Source organism: Callithrix jacchus, chromosome 7, assembly GCF_049354715.1.
Source record: "Callithrix jacchus isolate 240 chromosome 7, calJac240_pri, whole genome shotgun sequence".
Classification (NCBI taxonomy): Eukaryota; Metazoa; Chordata; class Mammalia; order Primates; family Cebidae; genus Callithrix; species Callithrix jacchus.
This window is the reverse complement of record NC_133508.1, coordinates 40,282,904-40,293,713: the sequence shown is the minus strand read 5'-3', so window position 1 is coordinate 40,293,713 and position 10,810 is coordinate 40,282,904. Positions and strand designations below refer to the sequence as shown.

Here is a 10,810-nt window from a genome sequence, read left to right as displayed (position 1 = left end):
GGTGCATTCCCATCTCTCCTGACATGTGAAGACAGGACACTGTACTTCTCCCCAACCCCCAAGAACAGAGAGAAGGGGTCACCCTCTGCATTCTTCTTCACTGTTCTGAGGTTCTCTGATGAGCACATACCAATTGCTGCTCTGATTATTCTCCTGATTAGACATGCATCGAAAAATGTTAACATACATTTACAGAGGCTCACCATTAGAGGCTGGGAGCCGCACCGAGAGGCACATCACGTGAGGTAGGTCCCCGACGGCCTCCACGTGAGGAGGCTGGCCCTCCTCCCACCCGCCCGGCTCTCTTCCGTCCCGCTGCCTCTCAGCACAGCCCCTTACAGCACCATACACACTCACACAGGCACATGTGCACACACAGAGAGGCACGCAGGAAGACCTCCCATTGCACGCGCTGCTGTCCCTGGGTCCCAAACAGCAGCAGAAGAGCCCTTCTGAGACAGGAGGGACCGGAACATGGGCTGGGGTCCAGAAATTCCCCTTCACTTCGTTAGGCAAGTTAATGGGTCATGGTTATCATTTCAACAATTCCATATTCCTTAGATGTAGACAGTGAAACACTTCAATATGAAATAAGATGATGCCTGGGATTTGCTTTAAAAAATTACAGTCCTTCCCCCTCAAAACAGGAGCAGGAAGTTGGATGAAACAAAATGAGTGAGATGTGGATAACTGGTGACCGGAATACATGGGGTGCACTGAGCTAATCTCTGCACGTCAGTGAAAGCTGGAAATTTTCCACACAGGATGGCACTTTTAAGTCCACAGACATATTTAAGCCACTAGTTCATAATGACAGCAAAAAGAGAAGTGTTCCTGCTGGTCCTGCAGGCAAGTGTGAGGGGACCCTGGGCCCTCTGTGCCCTAGGTTAAAGGGAGGGACCCCACAGGGACCTGCCTTCCAGGCCCAGTATCCTGGGCTTCCTCTCCCACATGCCAACGTTGAGGCAGAAAACAGCAGAGGCCAGGGATTCAGGGCAACCACGGAGCTCCTGCAAAGCCCTCACCTGCAGCTCCAGTGTGAGCCCTGCACTGCCCACCAAAGCTCACCCAGAGTGCCCAGGACATCTCAGGGTCTGGACACAGACAAGGAGGCTCGGGAGCGAGGGAAGGGGCTGCTTCCCTAGAAGGGCCAGAGGGCTGTGGATGGCCCCACACAGGGCAGCACAGATTTTCCTGAGAGCTATGGTTTCCCGCACCTCTCACCTGACTCCTGGACCACAGGACGCAGCGCTTCTCCCCCTCCCACCAAGGGTGAAGTCTGCCTCGAGAGGCGGCGTGGGGTCCATGTCCGTGTCACCGCTCCCCTGGATCTACAACTGTCCATGTCCTCCTAAGAAGGACAGCACATCACTTATAAGAACCCCAGGTTTTCTTGTTACTGCTACACGGTTACTTCCGGCTAAAGACAACTCTGCTTCTCAAATCCATTTGATTTTTTCTTCTGGACACCTTAGTGGCACCAGAAACCCCTGCCCGGCGGTCCCAGCCCCACAGCCTTGCCCCCCTCCCAGCCACTGCCCAGACATCCTCCTGGGGCCAGGCAACACTATGGGCAACACACAGCTTGCCGCCAGCACACTCCTGGCAATCCAGAGTCCCAGACACAGTCCTGCCTGTGGCCAGACCAGCCCGGCCCACATTTCACCAGGCTGCTCCAAGGCTCCTGCCCCTCCCTTGTCCGTCCAGGCCCAGGCCTCCCTCCTCCCTGGCTTCTCTGCCTATGGCTTCCCACCCCCAACAGTGCCCCTTTCCCCGGCCTGTGGCCATTTCACCCTCCCAGAGGCCTCCTTGGCCAAGGTCCTAGAAAGTGGAGCAGAGCCTGGAGGACAGCAGCCCCTGTGGTGGGGGCCGCTCTGTGGGGTCCTGGCCGCCGCCCTCAGACCCTGGGGCCACACCACACTGAGCAAACCAGGACAAGAGACCCCACAGACGCTCCTGAGAGAAAACAGATCCTCCTTTATCTAGAGTCCATTAAACACCAAAGAAGTCACAATGCAAATAATGACGTTTAATTGGAAAATCCCATCTACGCTAGAGGCATACTGTTCAAGCTGCGAACTGAATGGGGTGGGGGCGCCGAAGCCACATGAACCCCCACAGGAGGCAGCCATAGCAGCAGTGGGGAACAGAAGCAAACCCAAACCCAGTGGAAGGGGCCAGCCTCACCCCCGCCCAGGCACACAGGGATGCCCCGGAGGGTGGGCGAGCCTGGACACAGGCCTCACCCAATCCAGGAGCCGAGGAAGCTGCTCTGGGAAGCCTCTCACTGGCAGGAATGACTTCAAGATGAGTTCCAGTTCTCCTACTGCAAGCGCAAGGCCTGTGCCAACCCCAGCACCACCAGCACAGGCCCCCATCACCAGGGTTCTGTGATCCCCAGCACATGAGCCCAACCAGGTTGAAACCCTTCCTGACTCCATGGAGGTACAGGGTGTGTCCCCAGGACACGGGTGCCGCCCTTGGCTGCCGGACCCACATGGGGAAGAAGGTTCGCCCTGTTTCCCCAATGGGAGCCCAAGACCACCGCCCAAGACAGGTCCCCAGCCCCAGTCAATGACAAGGAAGACACTGAGCGCAGCTTGACTCGACGAGCCACACCGAGGCAACCCAGGGAGTTTACCTTGTTTTCACAGTGTAAAGAGCTTTATAAATTAAGACGAAACCCACTAGGGTCAGGCAAGCTGGGCGACACTCACTGCATCCAAGAATGTTAACAAAAATCACAGTTTTGATAGTTCTGCAAAAAAAAACTTAGCAAATTTACAACAAAACTGTCAAGTAATTAAGGCAAGGCACTTCACACATGAACTTAAACTGCTAATTAAAATCCCCTCGCTTAATTGACTACATTTGCATATCATTCAACTTGGGAATATAATTTTTTTTAATGGTTTGGGCAACAGGGTTGTAGCCAGGAAGTGGGGCAGCAGCAGGTGAGGCAGAGCGAAGGCGCTGCCAGCGGCACACCCAAAGCACCAGGCAGGTGGCCAGGGGCCACATCAGGCCAGGTCCCCACCTCCCTCCAGGTCCACACGGGGGTCCAGGGAGGAAGCAACAAAGATCTCACAGATGTCATGCCAGCTGGGGAGATCCTGGGCGTCCCTAACGCAGAAAGCAGCCTGCGGCAGGCTTCAGTGCAGGCACACGTAACCACCTCCCTCTCCAAGGCCCAGCCTCAGGGGCCTTAGCACAAGGACAGCAGAAAGGAGAGGAGACAGCAGGCCTTCTGCAGCCTCACCAGCATGGAGGCCTCGTGTGGGCACAGCCACTCAGCGGCTGCTACCCCACAGGACACCGGCGGTGGCGCAGGTAGCCTCAGTGGATGGGCACACCTTCAGCAGCACACATGCAGTGTCCAGAGCTCTGCAAACAGTGCCTGAGCTGCCCGGTGCTGTGCAGCTACTCCCACCTGGACCAGGGATCAGAGTCCAGCCCCCATGCTCACCCTCACCAGACAGGCAGGAGTCGCTTGCTCTGGGGCCCCAGGCTCCTGCTATCTCTGTAGAGGGGTATCTCGAGGCTCTGAGTGCCGGCCCCCATCCTCAGGGGTCAGAGCCTGTCAGGGCCAGGGAGGCAGAGCACCCCGCGCCCAGAGGCCCCACCGGCACCATGACAGGCCTGTCCTGGGTACCCTGCAGGTCCATACAGGGCCACCTACCCTCCAGGGCAGCACAGGAACAGCATATCTAGGACAAAGAGGCCCAGCTTGGCCCAGTCGTCTGGGGAACCATAACAAAAGAGGGCCCTGGGCAGCTGGAGCTGCCATCCATGGCCATGCAGAGGCTCCCAGGCCAAGGGAACCTGAAGGGAGGCACGGAGACAAACTGCTCCCCTAGAAGGCCTCGAGTTCTCTGAGCATAAGCAGTGAGGCCTAACTGCTCTCAGACAGACCTCTCGGGACTAGCCAGTGAGGGAAGGAGCCAGGGATGCCTGCCCTGGAGCTGCCTGGACTGTGGGCAGCCACACCACGCAGGGATCCAGGACTGCCCAGCCCAGCGCCTGGCACAGAGAAGCCCGCAAGGGCACCGGGAGAGACGCCCGCCATGCAGGGGTGATCAGCCTCTCAAGGCCCATTCAACTCCTTAAGTAACCCATCCTGGGTAGGGTCAAATGGGCAACCTCAGACGGCCCACAGAAGTCGCCAGCCTCCCAGGGCCCTTGGGGATGAGGCGTTCACACATGTTCTGCAGGACAAGCTCAGCACCCAGTCAAGCCTGGCCTGCACACTAAGGAGGGACACGTTCCCTCAACAGGGCAGGAAGGACCCAACTTACAGGCCTTATTTCCAAAAAAAGAAACCAAGAGCATTTCTGCTTCTGGGCAAAGGTGCATACTCCATAATAAAAGCAAGAATGTTTCCATGTTATTTTAAGGGCAGAGAGCCTGGTCAGACTCTGCAACAACTGTGCACCCAGTCGGCCTCCTCTCAACAGCTGGACCAGTGGTTCCCAACAGGGAGCACCCAGCGAGGGCAGACTGAAAGCAGTCTGCAGGCTGACGGCTGCTTCTCATTCTCATCACTTACAGATTCACTCCTGGGCAGAAGAAAACAATGTAATTAGCCAAGACACCTGACTCTGCTAGCAATATATGGTCTTCTCTGTAGAGAAAGACTGACATCAAAGGAAGCCACCGGCACAGCCATGGCTCTCAGGAGCTACAGCAGCCCAGGAACACCACAGGGAGCACCCGAGCCACTCCAGATGCAGGCAGGGCCCGGATGAAAAGACAGAGGCAGCGCCAGTGCCGCTGGACACGTGCTAAGCACTCCCTGACCTCCCACCACCCCTCACCCACTCCTGACACACTTCCTGGTAAAGACAGCCAGTCCCCAGGTGCCCCCATCACAGCACAGGAGCTGTCATGGAGTCACCGTCACCTCACACATGGTCACCTCACACACGCAGCTCCGGGGTCGGATCGGGCTTGGAAGGGCCACACAACAACCCAGTCAGTGCCCTGATTCCTGGAGTGAAACCCGTAGGACAGAGAGCCTCTGGTTTAGGTGGCAGCGTTCCCTGCCACCCATGCCCACCTGAGGCCACCAGCCTGAGCAGCACCGTGGGAGCTGCATGAAGCCTAGAACAGGAGCTGCTTCCTTTCTCAGGCAGCCACCGAGGCCCCAGCGGAAACCCGGTGGTCCAGACAGGGCCAAGAGCTGGGAGGAGCATCAGCACACAGCCTCACCAGCCAAGGGTAGCATTCCAGCACCTCCCAAGCCCTCAACATGGACCCAGGGCACAAGTGCTCCCACGTCAGAAAACAGTGAACTGATTTCTTCAAACGGTGAAACAATGGCCAGGCACCGTGGCTCAAGCCTGTAATCCCAGCACATTGGGAGTCTCAGGTGAGTGTATCACAAGGGCAGGAGATTGAGACCATCCTGGCCACCATGGTAAAACCCTGTCTCTACTAAAACATGAAAAATTAACCAGGTGTGGTGGCGCACACCTGTGTCCCAGCTACTTGGGAGGCTAAGGCAGGGGAATCACTGGAACCGGGGAGGCTGAGGTTGCAGTGAGCTGAGATCACGCCACTGCACTCCAGCCTGGCGACAGAGCAAGACTCCATCTCAAAAAAAAAAGTGGAACAGGGAGAGAAGAAACAACATTCTCCTTCTAGCCACAGAATGGAGCTGCCAATAACGCCTGACCATCAGGGCCTGCAGAGCTCCACTGAGTCATTCAGTGAGTTATTGAACCTGGTCCCCAAACTGGGGATTCAGACGTGACCAGGCCCGCCCCCCAGACCCTGAGGCTGACAAAACAACCACACACACGACGACCCCCACGACCAGTAAGACAAGGCCCCCCAGCAGAGGCAGCCTGAGCAGGATGGGGTCTGGGTGTGCCGCCGACTCAGCCCTGCCGTTGCAGCACCGCCAGAGCACTCCTTCCATATTTATGAGTCAAGAAAGAAAATCAGGACGACATCAACACGCACCAAACAAAATCTCGGCCGTTTCCCAGGCTCCCGCCAAGATGCCTCTCAAAGCCCCTTTTATGCACTTCCCCCCAAATAAAAGACAGGAGCATTACCCAAAGGAACAAGCACTTCAAGCAAAGGCCTACTAGACGCAAGCTGAGGACCACAGGCACCAGGCGCCACCACGCCCCCTCCAGGCCACAGCCAGCACAGGTGCTCGGTCCATCTGGTCCTAGTCTGGATTTTACTATTGTCCCCACAATCTCATTTAAAATTCACAAGAGTCCTGGTCCTTCATTTTCATACATAAGCAGGCTCATGTGGCGGCATGTCCCAGAGCTGAAGGCTCCCTGGGCCCTGCAGCTAGGCCACCCCAGCAAGGCAGCCTGGAAAAATATCAAGTACCACACAGAGAAACCAACACGCAGGCTCCGAAGCAGGGCCCTTCTGGAACTCTCTGTCATATTCACAAAGCAGCAGCACCTACGAGCAATCACTTCTCATGCCCCCTAGGCCCTGAGAGGAGCCAGAGCTTCCTAAGGGTCAGCATAGCACCTGGTCTGCAGAGGGCAGGTGGGACGGCCAGAGGTGACTCCTCTATCCCACCAGCCCCCGGGATGCCTTCTGTGGCAGGACCCACTCCAGGGCCAGGCACGCTGGCTCACGCCTGTAATCCTAGCACTTTTCGAGGCTGATCACTTGAGGTCAGGAGTTCCAGACCAGCTTGACCAACATGGTAAAAGCCCACCTCTACTAAAAATACAAAAAAAAAAATCAGCTGGGCATGATGGCACACATCTGCAATCCCAACTACACAGGAGGCTGAGGCAGGAGAATCCCTTGAACCCAGGAGACAGAGACTGCAGTGAGCTGAGATTGTACCACTGCACTCCAGCCTGGGTAAGAGAGACTGTCTCAAAAAAAAAAAAAAAAAAAAGAAAAACACCCCACTCCAGACCACAAGGGTGACAGCCAGGGCAGGGCAGGAAGGAGCCACCCTACCACCTGCTCTGGCACTAGGAGGACAGGTATAAAGAAGAGCTGGTCCCCGGGTCACCCCCCACTCCATAACCCCCTGGCCTGGTGACCATCGGTCAGGAGGGGAAGAGCCCTTGAGAATGAGAGCAAGACCTCTTTTCCAGCTCTCCCAGATATTAGGGAAATAATTCAGCCTCTGTATTTTGACTCAAAACAAAGAAACTTTTTAAAAACATTTCAGTTAAAACTTGCATAATTCTTCCAGTGGAGAAATTCTGCCTCAACTTTCGCAATCCTTAGAAAGAGACACACTATTGCCACAGAGCCTGGCCCTGGCGTGGACACCTCCTGCCAGACGGTCAGGGCCCAGGCCCCGGAACCACGGCCTCCTCTCAGGAGGCCCTGCCGGCAGCTAAGACCTAACCTGAGCTGGAGCTGCAGCCCTATAACCCCGCGAGACTCCGGGGCGGGGTTCGGCTCACACTTACCCCAGACTTCCTCGCTCTACATCCTGTCTGCCCTCACCCAGAGACTCAGACAGACAGACATTGCACAAATCAGCCACAGAGACAGCTGAGAAACAAGATGCTGACAAGAGGGCTCCCCGCCTCACACCATGACCCTGCTGCCACAAAGGCAAGGGACCCAGCCCAGATCCGAGGGGTCCCAAACAGATGGACAACAGAGCATGTCGGGAAATGACCACCAGGCTCTGCTCCCTGCAGGAGCCACAGGGGATACACCCATGCCCTCCCCGGTCCATGCACAGCTGCCCAGGGTGGGCTGCAGTCAACAACCACTGTCGAGCTGCTGTTACCCCCACTTGAGAAGACCCAGCCTTCTTTCCAGACCCCTCACCTGGGGGGCAGACCAGCCCAAACCTGCAGACCCTGGCCTTCTGCACAGGGACCAGGGCCTGCCCAGGAACCTGACCCAAGACCATATGGAATCCCACAAAAAGCTAGAGAAAAACACTCACAACAAACACATTCTTCACAAGGAAGCCGGAGGGCAGAGGGACAGATGGCCCCTGAAGCACCCCCCCACCGCCCGGACCTGAGGGGGTTTGGGAGACCACAGCCCAAAACCCACATGGCCGCTGCTCTGAGTGAGGGGCATCCCAAAAACAAACTCCTGATGCTGTCCCTGCCTGTGAGTGGCTCATCTTAAAAGAGCAAAACACAACTACCTCCCCGAGGGTCTCCAAGCCCAGCACCCCTTCCAGGCCTGTACATCTATGAGTGGTCACTCCCCAGAACAGGCCTCAAGACTCCAAACTTCCAAGCCTGACCACCCGGCTAGGTACCTGCCTGAGGAAATACTGCCTAGGACTGGGGCACCCACATGATGACATGGGTCAAAAGGCCTGGCATGACGGACCAGAAAACCCATGTCACGGACCCTCTACAGCGGTGCACAGAGCTTCCCAACCAAGTGACCCTCAGCCCACAGCCCACTAAGACCCACACCAGCCCACACAGAACAAAGGCAAGCCAGCCTGAGAGACCCCTGGGAACTTGGGCATCTGCAGGACAGAACGACAACACTCCCCTATGATCCTAATTCTCCAGTCACCAGAATGCACAGCGCACACATGACAATGAAGAGCCGCCTCTCACACTGGGGGGCCCACTGCCCCTTGGAGCAGGATCCTGCTGTGGCCCGGGGGAGGCACCACACCACCCTGTCATCAGCCTGCAAGAAAAGCGCTTGGCCCGAGCGCAACGTTCTGTGGGACAAGGGGCCGTGTCCCAGGCAGCAGGTCAAGCAGCAGCCTCAAACTGCCACATTCTGTCTCCCTCACAGCCATCTATACAAACAAAAGGACGAAGTCCAATGGAGGCCTACAGCTATCAGAAAGCCAGAGAGGAAAGGGGCAAGCCGATCGGAAAGGAGAAAGGGGTGGGAGCAGGGAAGGCTGAGGCTCCCCATCTCTTGGCCAAGGGCTCTCAGCATCACAACGACCAAGCTGTGCCACTCGAAACATAAAAGCCCAAGATCAAACAGTCATCCCCAGTTTACACTGAGACAGAGAGGGTAAGCAACTGGTCCAAGGTCACAAAGCCAGTGTGGGACCGAGTGGGGGAGGCAAGATAATCTCCCCTACACACACACCCAACAAAGATGGCAGCCCCAGGGTCCGGAGGAGGGGACTTGCCAAGCACTCACACAGCCAACAGCAAGAAGCTGGCGAGACCTGACAGCCACTGGATGGGAGCAGAGGCCTTCTCTGCACTCCACGATACGAGGGGACACTGGAGGAAGACTCGGCCCCTCATGCTGTCACTGTGCTGCTGACAGGCCAGGGTCTCAGACACAGCTGCCCTCACACAGGGTTTCCAACGCAAAAGGGCAGCCCCGCCTCCCACTGTTTGGGACCCGAGAACATCACTGCCCTCTCCCACCTTGCATCATGGGTAGCAGAGTGGCGCTACTCACTCGGGCAGGGGACCCAGCCCTGGCCTGGCCAAACACCTGAAAGGCAATTCCGCTCCCTCCCACTCCTCAGAGCCCAAAGGCCTGCTGGGAGGAGCAGCCCCTGCAAAGAGTTCCAGTACATTCCTCGTTCCTTCTGCCCTCATCCTCAGCAGATCAAAAGTATTAAGCTACAAAGGAAGTGAAGAAATCAAAACATATCCTAAGAATAAGCTGTAAAGATGTGAGTGGGAGGAACCAGGGGCAGCCAGCTAGGACAAGGGCGGGGCCTCCCAGGCCACTCCTAGGACAATCAGGGTCTGAGCACCGTGGGTCCACGCCCACCCTGAGACCACACTCCTTTCTCCTGTGTCGTCCCTATGCGCACGGACACGCACACGGCTGTCCTGGGGAGACCTCAGGGGACCAGATCTCCCAATCACACAGCCCAGATCTACAGCCCAGATCTCCCAACCACACAGTCACAGAGCCCACGGAGCAGGTACTGAGCAAGGGCAGAGTCCCAGGCCGCCATCCCTTGTCAGAAACACAAGGCAGGAGGGGACACAGACAGGTTAGGTGCCCCACCCCCAGGGGCATGAGGAAAGCCCGCAGGAGCCGGGGAACATGCAGGGAGCCAGGAGGAGGCCACCACTGTCAGGGCAGAGCTGTGGCCACCACTCAGGCTTGGAGACGCCAGGCGCTCAGACTGAGCACATCTTCATCATGGCTTGGGAATTGCTTTTTAATTGGAAAATGAGATTTCAGAGCAGTGCTGGAGAAGACTTCAAAAGGGAAAGGTGGCTTGGAACCATCCACTGAGATGACCAGAGAGAAGCCTGTCTGGCGTGTCTCTATGGCAGCCTGAGGACCCTGGCGCTTACAACCGCAGCGCCTGCCGCAGGGAGGGAGAAGCTGGGTGACCTGGGCCCTGCTGGCCCCCCAGCAAAGCCCAGGAAGACAGACAGACCACAAGCACACACATGACCCACAGTCGGACAAAAACAGACGCACCCTGCTCAGCTGAGAGTCTCTGCCTTCAGCTCAAGACAGTGACGTGAGTGTGTCCCAGCAGCTCAGGCCTTGGTCACAGGTGACCCACTCCGCAACCTGCCTGAGCCCACCACAATCCCCCCAACACGTAGCTTCCTCCAGCCACAGGCACTAGCAAGGGTGGCCACCCCAAACAGAACGGCCCCCAGCCCACAGGGTACGCCATCATGCCCACCCCAGCCAACTCCCCGTGTGACACGAAAGGCCCCAGCCTGCTGGGTCTGTCAGCAGCCCCGCCGGGAGCATCCTTCCACAGCCCACAGGTCTGCAAGCAGCTGCACCAAGGCTCTGGCCTGGCAGGGCCAGAGCGCCCCTGAACAGGCATACACGCGCGCGCACACTCTCCGCAGCCCCCTCCAAGCAGAGGCGACAGTCCCTCGCTTCCATCCACAGCCCCTCCTCCCCACGATCTGACACT

The 10,810-nt window shown here is 57.3% G+C and overlaps 1 protein-coding gene across 2 annotated transcripts in view; it reads right to left on the bottom strand.

Annotated features, from left to right (window-relative positions):
• SKI (SKI proto-oncogene) overlaps positions 1 to 10,810 on the bottom strand; it is a 75,216-nt gene that overhangs the window by 61,873 nt on the left and 2,533 nt on the right. The gene's annotated exons all lie outside the window — the stretch shown is intronic.